At 42.1% G+C, this 17966-nt stretch overlaps 1 protein-coding gene across 7 annotated transcripts in view; it reads left to right on the forward strand.

Annotated features, from left to right (window-relative positions):
• The window catches only part of NCOA2 (nuclear receptor coactivator 2), a 357729-nt gene that overhangs the window by 67311 nt on the left and 272452 nt on the right, over positions 1–17966 (forward strand).

The following is a 17966-nucleotide window of genomic DNA, read 5'->3' on the forward strand; positions in this document are numbered from 1 at the left end:
TTGGCTCTCCAGCGCCCCCTTTTCTCTTCCCCTTCTCCCCGCCCCTGAAGGGACAGGCCCTCAGGGCCCAGGCGGGAAGCGGGAGGGGCCCTCCCGGCCGGCTCGCGACGGTCACGCCCCGGACCCGGGGACACTTCTGTCTCGGGCCTCTGGGGGCTCCTGGGGGAGGTGGCCAGGGTCGTCGCTGCGCGCTGGAGCTCCCCGCCCCCCACCCCTCCGGGGAGTCCCGGAGGCGCCTCTTCGAGATCGGGGGTGGGTCGGTCCCTGGTTAGCTGGTCCCTCCCTCTTCCCCCTCCCCCTAGTGGTTTCCGGGGCCTGCGGGACCGAGGGGCGGGAATCGGGGACCTGAGCTCCTGGCACCCGCTCGGACCTGGACTGGGCCTTACGCCGTCCGGGTCTGTCACTGATAGGGGAAACTTTCCCAAACCGGGGACCGAGCCTGAGCACCCTCCTCCGCCACCTCGTCCTCTAATCCCACTCCCACTCCACCTATTCCAACGCCTTCCCCTCCCACCGACCCGATTCTCGCTGCGTGTGACTGATGGGGCAATGAGCCAATCGAAGGCGGGGAACTGACCTGCCGGGTGTCGGTAAGCCAATCGTGAGCACCAGAGGAAGGAAGGGGGCGGGGCTTCTCCCCGACCAGTTAGAGCGGAGTTGCAGGCTGGGCGGGGGAGTCATGGAGACGCCAAGAGCTATCCACTCTTGTCCATCCGAAGTCACCAGCTCCTTGATCTGTAGGGTAGTGTCATTTACAGGGGCTCTGACCGGGGGAGGCACGTAGTTTGCACGAAGCACTGTGTTTCTCTGGTACAGCAGAGATGTCTTAGACAAGACGAAGTGGAAAGCTACTTACGATGTGGCAGCAACCCTCCGAGGCCCATTTCTAAAATGGCAAATATTGTAGTGATCGCGGTCTGGACCTTAGCGCCCGGTTTCCGTGCCGAGGATCTTCGGAGTTGTCCGTTTACCTCTACCTCAGTTTCTCTCAGCTACTCCAGCGTGGGGACCATGAAATTTGAAAGGGTTCTCTGAAAACGAAGGCATCAGGAAAGGCTCACGTCAGTTGATTATGGGGAGTGTAAAGCATCATTGTTTGTCATGGCTTTACTGGTTCCTTGTTTAATTAGGGCGCCAATTTCCAACGTGTACTTGAAAGTTTGGCATTTGGGATGACATTATAAAAAAGTTGTAGTATATGGTGCGCATTTCTTGGTTTTTGTTTTTTTGCTCTTTCTTGAGTAAACAAAATGAAGTGGGAACCAGAGCTTCACTGAAATCTTAAGCTTTGTTATTTAATGAGCAAAGCTAGTCAAAAATATTTGTCTACAGGAAAAAAGTGTGTAGTTTGCCAGATTACTCCCACACAAAAGATTGATAAAAATTAGTTTGCTTAAACACTACAAAGTGGTAGGTATAGTGTGTGTGTGCACTTCTGGTTTTTGCAAGGTTAGGAGACACCTTTGGTTGTTTTACGCTGTTTGCTGGGTACGTCTAGTGACTTTGTCAACTCCTGACTTCTTAGAATAGGGAAGATAGGTCTTCCATTCTTTGTAAAGATCACAGGTTGCTCCGCAGAAATAGCAGTCTTTTAAAAAGACAGCAGCTGCTGCGTTGCTTTCTGTGTGTGTGTGTGTGTGTGTGTGTGTGTGTGAGAGAGAGAGAGAGAGAGAGAGAGAGAGAGAGAGTGTGTGCGCCCGCGCTCCTGTTCTTTGTTGGTGAGGTTAGTGCACATTGACAACAGCAAGGCTCCTTTTTCACAACTGGAATTTGTAGAACCTTTGGGAGTTCAAAGAATGAGTATTGAGAATGCATCTGTTCGTTTTGTGATGTGTCCCATGAATTTAATGTTCAAAGGGTTTTTTTGGGGAGGCATTTTGTGTGTATGCTATTTATGTATACTGTTTTCCCAAGCTTTTCATGATAGGGTTACTAAGAAAGAATTGAGGAGCACTGGCGTTTTAGGGAACAGGTCTTACTACACCCTACAAATGTGTTCTGTTGTAACAGACCATTTTCAAATTAATAGTGTGAATTCCCAAACCAGTATAATTTTGAGGGTTCACATAGACAAAAATGAATTGTCTTTTGCTGTAGCCCTTGAGGTATTATAAAACAGTAAAAACTGTGAAGATAAAACAAACATTTAGCTTCCAGAAATAGGGAATATTATAAATTAAACAACATTCAAAATTTGACATCATTCAAAACCACCCATCATTAGTTAATTTAGTTACTGATGGCCACTCAGACCTGTGCCTTCTGTATGCTCGAGACACATTATTTTACTCATTTTCTATAACAGTCCTTGAGAGTGTTCTCAGATTCTTGGTGGTTCTGAGTAGTAAGTCCCCTAATGCCTGGCTGGGGTGGGGGGTGGGGGGACTCAAGCATATGGAGAGATCTAGAGAAAGATGTGCATCGTCAGCTGTGATTCCATTGTGTGCTCTGACTGGATGTGAGCCTTCTTCCTCCTGGGAATTTCAGTCTTAACAGAGGACTTCTTTTACTTTTAGATGTCACGATACTGAAGCAGAGGATAGAAAAGAAGCTCACCAATTACAAATTTAGTATTTTTTAGATAGTTTAGCTCTGATTGATTTTTAACCCTTTATTGGTTCAGTATAATTTAAATAACTTGCGCTCAGTGTTAGAGGAGCATTTTCTTAGAAACCGAAATTGCCAGGCTGAGAGGGGACGTGGGCTGTGGTGTGAGAGCGCCCGAAGGGACATTGCTGCTTAGTTGGCTTAATCTTTAGTTATGTCTTATTAAAGCTTTGCAGACCTCAGAAGCGAGGATCTATGAACAGTGCTTTCATTACACACCCTATACTTAAGGATTCACTACCTTTGCAGTTTCAGATCACATCATGTTGAAATGTGACCCACAAGTTGACAGCTTGGAGTTCCCAGAAAAAATTTTGTGTTGTATTGGGTTTAAGGGGGATGCTTTTAAGTAGTCATTAGGATGTTGGGTACCAAAAAAAAAAAAAAAAAGAGGAGGGGGTCTCTTTAATTTTTCTAGAAGATTAGTTTTCTGAAATTCACGGTGTGTCCTTATTTGATATTTTAATCATTATTGTGTCGTGATTGAAATTATATTTAAAAGCATAATTTATGCTTCGCAATTTTCATGGCAGGACTGCTATTTAAGAAATTACTAGCTCTTCAGTATTTTGTGTTTATAGTTTTGTTTGGTAATTTATGTTATTATATGCTCTATCAATTTTAAATTAAGAGAATAGGAGAGAGAAAATAAGTCAGTTGCTTTAAGGTGGTGGTCTTTTATTGCAGTAAATCATGAAATGAGCATCAAATCAGGATCTTTTCTCCTAATGAAATAATTGGACCGTGTTTACATAATAATAATGAAAGCCATCTAAAGGAAAACAGAACAAACCCCTCACTTAGTTTTTTTATATTCTTTCATATCTCAAGCTAATTTACATCTATGCCTTGTTTTCTAAACAAAAAAGACTTTCTTAGCATTAGTGTTCATTTCCTTTTTTGTTTTTTACAGGATTGTAGAAGGGTTTATGAATTGCAAACTGTAGAAAGAATATTATGTCATAGTAGTCTTTAAAGTCTGTTAAAAGTAATGTTTGTAAAAGCTGTGCAATTCAGTTTTGTCCCAGACCTTCAATGCAGGCAGTATAAAGAAAACACATGATGTATGAATTCTAGATACTAATTTCTAAACGGAGGTGAAAATGTGACTTTTGTGGGTATTTTAGAAGCTGATGTAGTTTTCCTAGCTGTTATAAAACCGAGGCAAAACTGGTTATGAAAAAGTGCAAATCTTAAAGGTTGTGCTATGAAAGTGTCTGAAATTAGAAGATTGTATGGTCTGTAGGTAGATCACAATATTTGTGGCTCTTAGGGCAAAGATTTTATGTGTTTATCCTATGAAATGTTCATCAGTGACCACAATTCTGGCTTCCAGTGGCTGAGAGATGACATAATACAATTGTGGAAACACTGATTTTAGGACAATTTTCAGTTAGTTCCCTAGTTGGAAATTTCTGGAAAAGAATTAAATAAGCAGGGAACCTGTGGCGGTATTTGACTTAGCTGCTTTTGAAGCTTTTTGACAGAGAATTTTAATTTTAAGTAACAGAGAGGAGAGCTGCTTATAGGTAGACATCATTAGCAGTAATTAAATATTTATTAATAGTTAATTATTAAAGATTTTGAAAGCAAAAAGAACTTTTACTTTGAGTGTCAGTTGACAGATACGTGGAGAATGGAAGTTAGCATGTTAATTCTGGCAGAATTTATGTTTTTTAGGCATCAGTTTTGTTTGCACTGTTCAGATTTCCTGATGGAATTCCCATTTCTGTGGGTTGTCCATGCCTTGTTACTGCTTTAAGGCTAATATATTCTGGGTCTTAAACCATTGTAGGTTTCTAAAGGATGGAAAACTCCCTTGCACAGCCTTTCACAGGTGTTCTGCTGTGGTTTTTCAGTTTTTCTAGACCTTACTCATCCTTGCTCTTGACTGAAATGTCCAAATTGGGAGAGCAGCAGCAATACAGTATACATGACAACAGCAGCTCTCACTCAGTGTCACCAGCTTCTCGGGGGCTTTTTGAGTTGTGCGCCATTCTTTCATTCTTGCCACAACCCTGTGAAATGGAGGTTACCCACATTTTCCAGGAGGAGATGAAGCTTAAATTGTGCCTCTGAGCAAAACTGGGGAGAAAAATTAACCTTGACCAATGAGTGGGCAAATCATAAATATTGGAGGGAATGGTGAGTCTGAGAATGTCTTCCTGTTAGGAATCTGATAAAACAAATGTTTGCAAGTCTTTGTAAGGCTCTCAGTCTAGTTGTTTAGTTCAGAAAAAGGATGATAGATTTGAAAAGAGTCAGTTGTAGGACTGTCCCCCAAACCCTTGCCTCAAAGCAGGCCTATACCTGGACAGACCTACAAATGGTCTCCAGATTGTTTAGTCATCAGCCCAGGTTTTTTTTTTTTTTTTTTTTTTAACTTTTTCCTTTTATTCTTTTTAGGCTGCACCTGTGGCATATGGAAGTTCCCTTATGATTCTTAACCCACTGAGCGAGGCCAGGGATCAAACCTGCATCCTCGTGGATGCTGTCAGGGTTCTTAACCTGCTGAGTCACAATGGAAACTCCATGCCTAGTATGTAACAATTCCTAAATTGCAGGATTCTTTCTTGTCTTTTAATTTTCAAAAAATAAGAACCGTAATGGATGAAGTAAAAACAGGTAACAATTAGAAAGTGCTCACTAAAAACCTGGTGCAGGGCTGAGGCGCCCTTGCTGTATGCTCCCATCTGGTTCTCACTGTAACACAGAACCAGAGCTGCTCATTTAGAGTTCAGAAAGTGGAGACACAGAGCTGTCAGATAACTTGCCAAAGGTCGCAGAGCCAGAGCGCTGGAGAGGAATTTGAACCCAGGTCAGCATTGCCCCTTAGCCCTGCCTTCTTCACTTGTGTTCTTTTTTTTTTTTTTTTTTTTTTTTGGTCTTTTTTGTTGTTGTTGTTGTTGCTATTTCTTGGGCCGCTCCCCACGGCATATGGAGGTTCCCAGGCTAGGGGTTGAATCGGAGCTGTAGCCACCGGCCTACGCCAGAGCCACAGCAACGCGGGATCCGAGCCGCGTCTGCAACCTACACCACAGCTCACGGCAACGCCGGACCGTTAACCCACTGAGCAAGGGCAGGGACTGAACCCGCAACCTCATGGTTCCTAGTCGGATTCGTTAACCACTGTGCCACGACGGGAACTCCCACTTGTGTTCTTGTTAGTTGGTTGGCCCCACTTGCCTTCAGTCCACTGTGGCTGCATCCTGTCCTGGGCTTTGCTGAGGTAACACAGAGCATTCCTTCTCCACTAGGAAAGGGGGAGGTGCATGAGTGGACTTTGAAAAAGCACATTCAGGTTGCCTATTGTTTCTCGCAATAAGCCCATCAGAAAATAAGCTCAAGGGATAGATAGAGAATAGATGGAGAGGGAGCACTGCAGAATCTATAGAAAGGATGAAGCACTGCTGTAGCTATTCGGCTTCTTCTTCAAGATGTATTTAATCCAGTCTGTTTAATATAACCATCAGGTAATGATTGTGTGATGCGTGTTATGCTGATTTTTTGTAGCCCATGTAGCATGGGTGACTCGGTGTTGAAATATTGTAGTCCCCAAGAAGACTGATAATATATTCAGTCATCTGACTTCTGCTCTGCTATTTGTGGAATTCTTCTGTCTGCTCAATTGTTTGCAGGGAGCGAGGCAAGCTTTCAGGGAACTCTTTCACCTGCGCACGTGTGGGGATCAGCCTGCACTGCTTTTACTATTCCAGCTGCCAGGGACTGAAGCCCTGTTGTCAGATGAAATTATAATGCCTGATACTTTCTATTATTCATTTAGTGTGTCCACAAGGAAATATGATCCCACACCTTCCAAGGCTTGACTTGCAGGGCCTGAGGGAGTTCTGGAAATTCCTGTTGTTGCTGACTGATTTCTGCTATTGAAGGGACCCTCTAAATGGGGATAGTCTTTTCCAGCAGATTGTTTCTACTTAGAAAACCAGCTCCTACATCAAACGGGAAACCCCTTTCCTTGCTTTCAGTGGTACAGTAGCATTTGTGAGAATATTTCATATTATAATTTATCTTAAAACTTCTCATTCTCTAAAACTTCTCATTCTCTTGTTAATATGCTTAATAAGGAAAGCTTTCAGTTATTGTCAAAATGTAAATTGAAAAATTGAATTGTATGTCAGAGGAATGTATAGCTTTCCTTGAGTCATTTCTTGCTTTCTTTCTTTTTTTTTTTTTCTTTTTTTTTTTTGCCATTTTTTGGGCCGCTTCCGCGGCATATGGAGGTTCCCAGGCTAGGGGTCCAAATGGAGCTGTAGCTACCTGCCTACACCACAGCCGCAGCAACGCCGGATCCGAGCTGTGTCTGCGACCTACACCACAGCTCACGGCAACGCCGGATCCTTAACCCACTGAGTGAGGCCAGGGATCGAACCCGCAACCTTGTGGTTCCTAGTCGGATTCATTTCCGCTGCGCCATGAGGGGAACTTCTAAACACACATTTTTAATGTGCTTATATATAAATTTAAAAATGGATGTATTCAAAAACATGTTTATTAGGTGGTCACCTCTGGTAATTATCTGGAACATAGGTGGTGAATTCTTTCACATATATCTTTAATTCCCAGGAATATGGAAATTCCTTACTAAAAACCTGAATATCAGAAGGGTATGAATTTCTCCCAACTTAATATCAATTCTCAAAATTTCCTGAGCTGGTTGTGTTAGGGAGCTGGGCAGGTGGGGGCTTGGGGGTCCTGGCGGCGTAAGTCTCAGTCCTGCACCTGCCACCGTGTGCCTGCAGCCTGCTGTAGACATCGCGGTAGGCGTGCTCTGCTCGGAGACCAGTCCTTCCGAGTGAGGATGGAGTGATAGAGGCACAACTTTGCAGTGCTTCGACTGGGGATAACCTTTGCAGATTTTACTCTTCTGCCTCCTTTTATCCGTCTTTCTTGTTCTCCTTGGTTGTTTTTGTTTGTTTGTTTGTTTTATTTTGTCTTTTGACTTTTCTAAAGTTGGAGTGGGGAAGATGGGTGGGTGACAGTAAGGAACCTAATCAAGATTCTGGGGGAGGGAGTTCCCTGGTGGTCGAATTGTTAGGACTCAGTGCTTTCACCACTGTTGGGGCCTGGGTTCCATCCCTGGTCTAGGAACTGAGCTCCCACATCAACCCACTGTACACTGAGACCGAAAAAAAAAAAAAAGAGAGATTCTGGGGAAGTTTGTTACTGTCATTAGCGTTTCATTAAGTATTTCATGTGCGATCATCTCTGTGGTTTCCCTCTCTACCTAACAGGTTTGCAGTGTTCACAGGACTTGGTGGAGGAGCTAACTATTTGTTAAGGTGCAGTAATTGGCTGATTTGTTGGTGAAAGTCATTTATTTGCTGGGTAGTGCATTGTGGTCCAGCCCACTGGGGCGCTGAGCCTCTGTTGTCTTGCTTCCCTCGCTTTTCTGTATTTTTTTTCTCCCGTGTTTAAGGGTATTGTTACAGACTATAATGTTAGATGTCTTTAGAGTGTTCATTAGATTCAAGTGGTCAAAGTGGTATAAGTTGGAAATACTGAGGTGGTTTGAGATTGGTGAACATTTTAACCAAATTCCTAAAGCCTTAGGAATGCCCACCTCTTTGGAGTTTCTGATAGTCTATTGTATTTTTAATTTCTAAAATTCTGTTTTGAGACTGGTGCATAGTGTTCTTGTTGCTGTTTGTTTGTTTGTTTTGGTCTTTTTAGGGCTGTACTCTCGGCGTATGGAGGTTCCCAGGCTAGAGGTCAGATCTTAGCTATAGCTGCTGGCTTATACCACAGCCACAGCAACGCTGGATCTGAGCCGCATCTGCGACCTACACCACAGCTCACGGATCCTTGATCCACTGAGCCAGGCCAGGGATTGAACCCCCAACCTCATAGTTCCTAGTCGGATTTGTTTCCACTGCACCACAGTGGGAACTCTTTGTTGCTGCTTTAAGTAATATGTATGAATATCTGAATTCCTCAAGGTTTTTCTGTGAAAGGGTGATATGAAATTACCAATTCCATTAAGAAATGTCATTTTATTGTGTCTTAGCACTGCCAGAGTCTTTTCTAAATAAACAAATAGTAAAGTGTAAGTAATAAAACCCAGTGAAGGGACTCGAGATTATATAAAGATCTTTTTATGCTCTGCTGCCTTGCATTTTAATCAGGAAGTATGTGCATTTAGGAATTGTAGTAAATGAAAGGCTTTAAGCTGTTAGGTATAGCATAAGAAAATGACTTGAGATTCACTGTGCGCTGAACATATCGACAGTGACAAGTCACTGACAAAAGTCAACAAAATGCCTGGACGTTAGGAAACAAAACCAGAGCATTATCCTTCTGGGTAAAGGCCACACATCGTGACCACAGCATTCTCATAGTCATTGATGAGCTCATCCTAATAGTAAATATCTCACTTTGAGAAAAAGCATTCTGGAGAAAAGAAGAGTCAGGCTGGTGGCAGGGACCCCCAGTTTGTCTCTGGCAGGAAGGAGTTGACTGGGACTTCTGCAAGATGATTGCCAGGTGGGACAGGCCCTCTGCGCTCCCTTGCCTACTGTCCAGGTCACTGGTCACAGGAGGCAGGGAAGAGGATAGGAGGGAGGGCCTGTGGGAGGTGGACCCTGGGGGAGTCCCAGGGAACTTAGGTCCCAGTTAGCTGGCTGCCTCCCATGTATAGCTTGTGTATAGCATCTTTTGAGGAATTCCACACCAGGCCCGCCTTGCTAATAGCCCTCCCCTTTGAGGCACCACTAAGTCCCCAAGCCCTCCTGCTCCATGCTCTGGGTTACCTGCCTGAGCATTTGGGGGATTCATTTCCCCTTTTTCAGGGAAGCAAGGGTGCTGCTCCACGCAGGAGCAGGTAAAGTGCAGGTAGGGCAAGGGAAGGCCTTCTTGGGGCTTGTGGTTTTCAGAGGCTGAGCTCCTTGCCTTCTCCTGGCCTGGCCCTCAGAGGAGTGAGGGAAGCCAGTGCTTTGGCATCAGGTGATAGAGATGGTTTTCCTGGGTTTGGAAGCCCTCTTGCATCCCCTTCTTGAGAAATTTCATGATGAGGTTCAAGTGTATCTGGCAGTCTCATCCCAGATTTTCTGGGCTTGCCTCAGTGTTATAGATGTTTACACTCTTGGGAAGAGGGATTGAGAGTATAATGCAGAAAAAGAAAAGGAAAGGCGCTCAGACAGAAATGGGAAGGCCTATGGAGGAGTTGAATCAAGACTAAAAAGGTTAGGACCCTGCAGATGAAAAATAACAGTGCAAAAGAGTAGCCTTGACTGCCGTCTGTCAGGTACTAAAGGTATATCTAGAGTCAAACCAGAGTAGCAAGTACATGCCCTTACAGCTCCAAATATTTTGAAGATGGACTACTAGTTTATCAGCTTGATCAAATAGAGAGGTCAACTTAGAGTACTTGTGACTTTAAGCGGAGCATGCTCCTGTACAGACTGCTTTGGGGAAGGTTTAGATAGATAGATAAATGGAGGATCATATCATGTTTGTAAAACAAATTAGAATACTTGACATACATTGTTTGAAGTTTGACATCAAGGAGAACAACCGTCAAATAAAGTGCTTTGACTAATCTGGCATTAAAGTATTTCTGTTGTGCTTAAAATGATTGTATGCTTTGTACCTGTGAGTGGTTTGCTAAAATTGGGGGAAATAGTAAGGATGAAGTATATATATGAGTGTATGTGTGTGCGTGTGTGTGTGTATGAATTTTTTTCATTCATTTTTCCCTCTTCCCAAATAGTATATAGAACAGGAGTTCCCCTTGCGGCACAGTGGAAATGAATCTGCCTAGGAACCTTGAGGTTGCGGGTTTGATCCCTGGCCTCGCTCAGTGGGTTAAGGATCCCGTGCTTCCGGAGCTGAGATGTAGGTCGCAGATGGGGCTTGGATCTGGTGTTGCTGTAGCTGTGGCGTAAGCCAGCAGCTGTAGCTCTGATTTGACCCCGAGCCTGAGAAGGGAACCTCCATATGCTGCAGGTATGGCCCTAAAAAGCAAAAAAAAAAAAAAAAGTATACAGAACAGCTTAAAGTCTTTCACTTTAAACTGTATTTTGGGAGTTCCTGTTGTGGTGCAGCAGAAACGAATCCGACTAGGAACCTTGAGGTTGTGGGTTCGATTCCTGGCCTTGCTTGGTGGGTTAAGGATCTGGCGTTGCCGTGAGCTGTGGTGTAGGTCGAAGATCTGGTGTTGCTGCGGCTGTGGCAGAGGCCGGCAGCTAAAGTTCCGATTAGACCCCTAGCCTGGGAACCTCCGTATGCTGCTGGTGCGGCCCAAAAAAGACAAAAAGACAAACAAATAAACTGTCTTTCGGCTGATTTAACAAATTCTCCTTCTGTACTATGTCTTTAATAGACTGATCTTCCCAAAATATTCTTTTTTTTTTTGGTCTTCCTAGGGGTCAGCCCCCTGTGGCATATGGGAATTCCTAGGCTAGGGGTCCAATTGGAGCTGTAGCCGCTGGCCTATGCCACAGCTACAGCAGTGTGGGATCTGAGCCACTTCTGCGACCTACACCACAGCTCCCGGCAATGCTGGATCCATAAACCCCACTGAGCAAGGACAGGGGTCCAACTCGAGTCCTCATGGATGCTACTTGAGTTCGTTAACAGCTGAGCCACGACGGGAACTCCCAAAATATCCCTTTTATAATAAGTCCCCACTTACTACAGATTGACATTCCCAAACACTTATTGGATAGCTCTGCCCAAAGCTGTTTCCCCTATTTCTACTCTACATGAACCTTTCTACCTGTTAGTCTTTTCTTCCTGGCCTGTGAACATTTGACCATGAAAGCTCAGGCTCCTTGATTTACCTAGAGAAAATGAATGAGTTAGTCTAAAATTTAAGAAGCAATTATTTGATATATAACTCAGTTTATTGGGGGGGTCTATACTACTGATCTTAGTTAATAGCAGAGTATAAAATCACAACAAAAAGAGAGATGGAGTCCAGCAATATTTCAAATGTTATTAGTTGCTTATTGCATTGATTACAAAATTTACAAAAAATATTCTATAGGAAAAGAAGGGAGTCTGCTGACTTTCATATCAGAAACTAAAAACTTAAATTTTTGGCTTTGTTGCCTCAGTAAAACATTTTTTTCACACACAGACTTATTAACTTGCCCACTGTAGAATATTTTGACACTGTGATGAGAAGAGGGATTAATAATCTCAGTTTATAGTGGAAAGAAGAGGAAAAGGGTAAAGAAAACCTTGGGGAAATTCAGTGGTTCTGGAAAGGTAATAAAACCAAACACAAAGTATAGGGTTGGCACTTAAATGCTTCCATTGAAAAAGTGATAAAAAAGAATGAACGTGTCACTTGAAGGGCTTCAAGTCTCAATAGATAAATCATGAAATTCCACAACTATCCAAAGAGTAATACATACTTGTGACAACACCTTTAAAAATACTCTCAACTTTCTTCCCAAATTTCTACTTAAACAGTAATTTTTTGCTTTTTGGGATCATTTTATTTGAAGAGGAAGTCAGAAGGCTATCTGTCACCTGTTCAGATCCTGTCACCAACCAATTATATATTAAGTACTGGAGTCGGTCTGCAGCTCTGGGGGAAAAGCGGGATGGTGCTCTGTGATGCACAGTGTCTTGTATCTCTCTTGTTCTTTGCTCCTGCGTTACTTCCATAATGTAGTAGAGGAGGCGACTAAGCTATGTCCGTGCTGTGTATGCCTTTTCTTTCTTTCTCCCTCTTCCCCTGCTTTTTATGTGTGTATTGGGTGAACTGTTTGAAAGTAAATTGCAGATGACCCTTTATTCATAAAGCACTTTACCATAAAATGAAGGCATTATCTTATGTAATCAATCACAATACCACTATTAAACCTAATAAAACTTTTTTTTAAACCTAAGAAAACTCGTATCATCAAGTATCAACTCTGTTTCAGAGAGTTGTCTCCAAACTGTTACAATTTTGGATTTCAAACGAAGATCTAATCAAGCCCACCCATTGCATTTTGTTCTGAAGCCTCTAATAATATTCAGTAGTTAAAAAAAAACAACCAAAACCACATATCAATAATAGTTCCCTTAGTTTTTGTTTGTTTGTTTTTGGGTCTTTTTAGATTCTGACTTTTTTTAGTGTTTATTTTTTTAAATTAAAAATCTTAATTATGGCAAAATTCATGTAAAATTTACCGTCTTCTCCATTTTAAGTGTACAGTTCAGGAATGTGAGGTGCATTCACATTGTTGTACAGTCAGTCTTTTCAGAGTTTAGGCTTCACTTTTTCCACAAGTGTTAAGAAATTTAGTTGTTTAAATATAAATATAAATATAATGGATTTGATCAGGGATGAAGAAGAACATAACCTTTGAGAACTTACTGCTTGAGATAGTGGCATCCTAGGATATTTCCTTGGCTTGCCCCTCCTCAAATCTCTGTGGGTTTGGGCCTAGACATACAAATGCATCATAAGGAGATTCATACAATTAATGCTGTGTGGGTGCAGAAACAGGTAATGCTTGCCTCTGAGAATGTTTTTCTCTCGGAGAATTTGAGTACTTTTTTCCTCCTAGGAAGTAGTAGATTTTTGTTTTAGGCACAGGAGGGGGTTGAGATTGAGACATTAATTTTACAGCATACTTGGCTAAATAAAAATAGAAAGCTTTTATATCAAACACTTCTTTGGAATAGCATTATAGAGACAACAATTTCCTGGGGTTTTTTTTTGGAGTGTGGCAGCTTAGGAGACACATAGGAGACATCAGGAATGGAAAGAAAAGTGGGACTGTATGTAAGTAGGCTTTTTTATTGAACAAATCTGGGCAGTTTTAAGGAGACTGTAATTTAAATGATTCCAAAATCCAGAGTTCCCATCGTGGCACAGTGGAAACAAATCCGACTAGGAACCACAAGGTTTTGGGTTTGATCCCTGGCCTCCCTCAGTCCCTCAGTGGATTAAGGATCTGGTGTTGCTGTGAGCTGTGGTGTAGGCCAGCAGCTGTAGCTGCGATTTGATCGCTAGCCTGGGGACCTCCATATGCCACAGGTGCGGCCCTAAAAGGTTGAAAAAAATAAATAAATCACCCCCAAATCCCATTTTCTGATTTTTTTTTTTTTTTTGGCAAAACTCTTCTGAAGTGTCTTACAGACATATAGGTGACATCCTCCTTGTTCTTGCCATTTTGTGAGTGTTGTACTGCCTAAAAAAATTGGCCCTTGAAACACTGTAGATCAAAAAATACTTCAGTTAAAGAAAGATAATTAGTGTGGTCTGAAAGAAATATATTGACGAATGTCTTTGCTGAAGCTTGCAGAAGGTACTTGAAGAGCTTATTAAAATAAACCAAAGTAAATTAAAAACAAAAGAAAAAAAAAAAACTGTTGGCCTATTGGAGAGAGTTGAACAGATAGTGTGGCTCTGTGCTGTATCCCAGACCGACATGGTAGCAACTTTGGGTAAGCTGGGAAGAAAGTACTTCAGGGTTCTGAAATGTAACCAAACAGAAACATTAAGGACAGGTGGCAGGAGGAGAGGGGAGCAAAAAGAAAGTGATATTATTGTAAAATAGTGGCTATACGAAACCTTCAGAAGAATGAGATCTTGTGTATTTAATTTTCCTGGTTCTAGTTTTTAGTCCTTTGAGCACCTCAAATTTTAAAATTAGTCATTTAGGAGAAAATATTTTTTAAAAATGTGTAGTGTTTCCCTCTTTGCTAAACTGACTGGAAATGTGCTAAAGTTCACTGAGTGTCCTGGACAACTTTTAAGATACTGATGTTTGTCTCTCCACTAAGTCACTGTAAACGGTGCGCCCCCATACTTCAGAACTCTAGCTTACCTGCTGGTCTTGCCCTTTTCTGTCTCTGTTCACTGGATGGTACTTTTTGTGTTTATGTGTGTATGGTCAAAAAATTAAAAAAAATTAAATCGCAGTCCCTTTCTCCTTTTTGCCCTTTATCTGCTGTGGGTTTGGAATCTGGAATACAAAGACTGAAAAAGAAATAGGCTCTATTCTCAAAGTTCTCACAGTTTAGAAAAGGTAAGAAACATGGGGACAAGTAGTTACTGTACAGTATATGCATTAGAATAGAATATTGTATTAAAAGGGCTAGAAGAGATTTTATAGAAGCAAACAGTTCATTGTGTGAAGTGAAGAAAGGCTTCATAGCTGCTGTACTGTCTGAAGCTTCAAGGGCTAATGGAGATTTCATCAGAGAAGAAAAGGCATTCTAAAGAGAGGCATGTGCATAGGACGAAGATAGAAAATATTATAGTATGTTCTGACTTCCTCTTATTTTACATGCACTTAGTAAGATCTGTGTGAGAATCTGACAGACAGTAAAGCTCGTAATCTTTAGAGCACAGAATTGAGGGTATTTGTTTTGAACCTTCCGAAAGAAGCTTTTTATTCTTTATCTCCTTTTTGTTTCTTGCTTGTGTTTTGAATTAGGGAGTTTTGTTTACTGCTGCTCCATAGTATATCATCTGAAACCTGGTGGCATTATGCTCCCACATGCTGTGGCCGAGTTGGGAAAAGACACGATGAACACAGCCTGTCTGCTCTCTGATGTTCTGTGTCTGAGCTGGGAAGACACCAATCCAGAGTTGAATCCACGGCTCAGCGCTGGAATCAGCTGCAGGCTTGCTTGCTCACATGCGTGGTGATTGATGAAGGCTTATTGGCTGGGACCTCAGCTAAGTTATGGGCTAGAATACCTGCCCCTGGCCTCTTTGCATCTGCTGGGGCTTCCGATCAGCATGGCAGCTGGCGTGCAAAGAGTGGGTTCCAAGGCAGCTTATCTCCTTTTATAACTTAACCTCAGAAGCCACATAGGGTCACTTAGGCTTTAGGCACAAGAGTCCCCAGGTCCTAGCTCTCCTCGGGAGGAATGCTAAAATGTGGAAGAGAATGTGGGATGAGAAGTGTGGTCATCTTTGGGAACAATCCTCTGTCACAGGCTAAGTTGAAGTGTTCTTTCCTTTAAAAGGAGAGAAGAGTGGAAGGAAGGCTTATTTTTTCTGAGATACATGAAGTGACTCACTTAAGATCTAAGGCACAGCAGTTCTTTAGTTCCACAAAAGGTAATGTTGCCAAAATGTATCTCATGGGACTTTAGATGTTTAGAAGAATTTTCTGATAAAATTTTATAGACTTTTTTTTAAACCAGAGGAAATTTGTATGATTTAAAAATAAGTTTAATAATGATGGTGTATATGCCACCTCTGGCTGGAGCTGTCACCTTGAGCAAGTGACTTAATGTTTCTGAGTTGCGATTCCCGTTTTTATTGAATGGGGATTATACTTTGTTTCCCTCAAGAGTGGTGAGGATCAAATAGAAGGTTAATTATTAATGAGGCAAAAATGAATTAGATGATTTTAAAGAAATCTTCTGGTAAATGATTCTCTATATAGAGGACGATTGCAGGGTATTAACTTTTCTAAGATTTCCCTGAAAATTTCCAATGGTTTTTTTTTTTTTTTTTTTTTTTACCAAATAGGGAAAAATGTGGCCTCTATTATTTTCTTTGCTATTCATGTATTTATTGTGTAGAACTCTTGATTAAATGATAATGACATGTATTTTTGGACTGTTTGTTTTACCAGAAGCGTTTCTAGGGAGTTAGTAATAATTAACACAGTTCCCTCCAAAAGCAGCAGAATGGTGCTGCTTCAGCAGATCACTTTATAGATTGAGGCAGCTTTTTGTTAAAAGTGCTGCTTTTCCTGTTCTGGAAGCATGGATGATCAAGTTTTTAGTGTAAGCCTCTAGTCCACATTTTAGAGTGCATAAATAGTCTACCTTGCTTATTGAAATGGAAACTGTCTCATTGTGACTTACACACGTATGGGTGGGCGTCTGCTTTTTTAAAGAGACTCTTCAGGTGACCCTGATAGATAAGGTGGGGAGCCAGACTTGAAGGTCCTCTGGTCTAGGTCCCGAGAAAGATAGGGAGCCCTTCTTCACACTGAGAATGTCAGTAATCTGAGAGTCAGTAGAGGGTTAGGGCCAGTCAGTGTAGAGATTGCCAGGCAGGCCTGTCCCTTGTCAGTCTGCAGGTACTGTTTGAACTCACTCTTATGCATTAAGAAGTTTCTTGTAGCAGAGAGATAAGGAAACCACATGCTGAAGTTAACTTTTATGACATTTTATGTACCACCAGCCACATCCTTGTGTTTTGAAAAAGGCATTTTCATTTTAAGGATAAAATAAACGTAAAATCTTTCAAGACCTTGAAAGAAAAGTCATAAAATCTTTCTTAGAGAATCTACCAAAAATGTGTGGAATGTTCTGTTGGAAGCTGTTCATACTACGTGCCAGCCAACTTTGGAGTTCCTTGAATGCAGGTTGATCTATTTATTTGTTTAATTAGTTCTCTGAGGTCAGGTGGGAGTAGCACTTAAGAGGTCTATCTTCGTCATTTGAACAGGTGGGACCTTGTGCCTCACTCAGTTTCCTCAATGGTTGTTATTATTACTCTGAATCTCCTTCAATGATCAGTATTTGACATGTAATTGATGTTCAGTTGTTCTTTATTAGTTATTTGGGATTGTGATTCAGAGTAGATTATTTTAAATGCAAATTGAGGACGTTCAGGGATCTATTTAGAAAATTAATCCTGAAGGCTGGTGGTCTGTAGTGGTTGAGGATTGGCCCTTGTCACTGCTGTGGTGCAGGTTCAACCCCTGGCCGAGGAACTCCACTTGCTTCCAGTCAGTGTGAGGATGGGGGTGTGATGATGACAACTAGGATTTCCCATTGTGGCTCAGCGGTCACAAATTGACTAGCATCCACGAGGACACAGGTTCGATCTCTGGCCTTGCTCAGTGGGTTAAGGATCCAGTGTTGCCCTCAGCTGTGGTGTAGGTTGCAGATGTGGCTCAGATCCTGAGTTGCTGTGGCTGTGGTACAGGCCGGTGGCTATGTTTGACCCCTAGCCTTGGAACCTCCGTATGCTGCTGGTATGGTCCTAAACAAAACAAAACAAAACAAAAACAACCACGATTATTTATGGTCAAGTTTTTTTTAAACCCATCTTTCTTTATCAGTTAACGCATGTTTCAGAAATGCACAGGGTCATGCAGCACTCTATTATGGAGTCTATGGGATGCCTTATACATTGTCTTATAATTATCAACTGTTTATGGTAAATGGGCTACTACTTTGATTGCAGCGTGATTGTTACTACAGTCACCAAGTGTTTCAGTCCTCAGTAGGTCTGCTTCAGTGGTTCTCAGCAGGAGGGGGTGAGGAGGGAGGATGAAGATGATTTGAATGTTGGTCTGCCAGAATTCTTGCCACTGTTAAATCCATGTGGTTCCCTGGTAGTTGCAGGTAAAGCCAGTAGTGCTGTTTTTTGAAGGAGATTGACAGGAGGGTGATTTAAGTCACTAGAGTGAAAGCTCCTT

The sequence above is a fragment of the Sus scrofa genome, chromosome 4 (assembly GCF_000003025.6).
Source record: "Sus scrofa isolate TJ Tabasco breed Duroc chromosome 4, Sscrofa11.1, whole genome shotgun sequence".
NCBI classification, from domain to species: Eukaryota; Metazoa; Chordata; class Mammalia; order Artiodactyla; family Suidae; genus Sus; species Sus scrofa.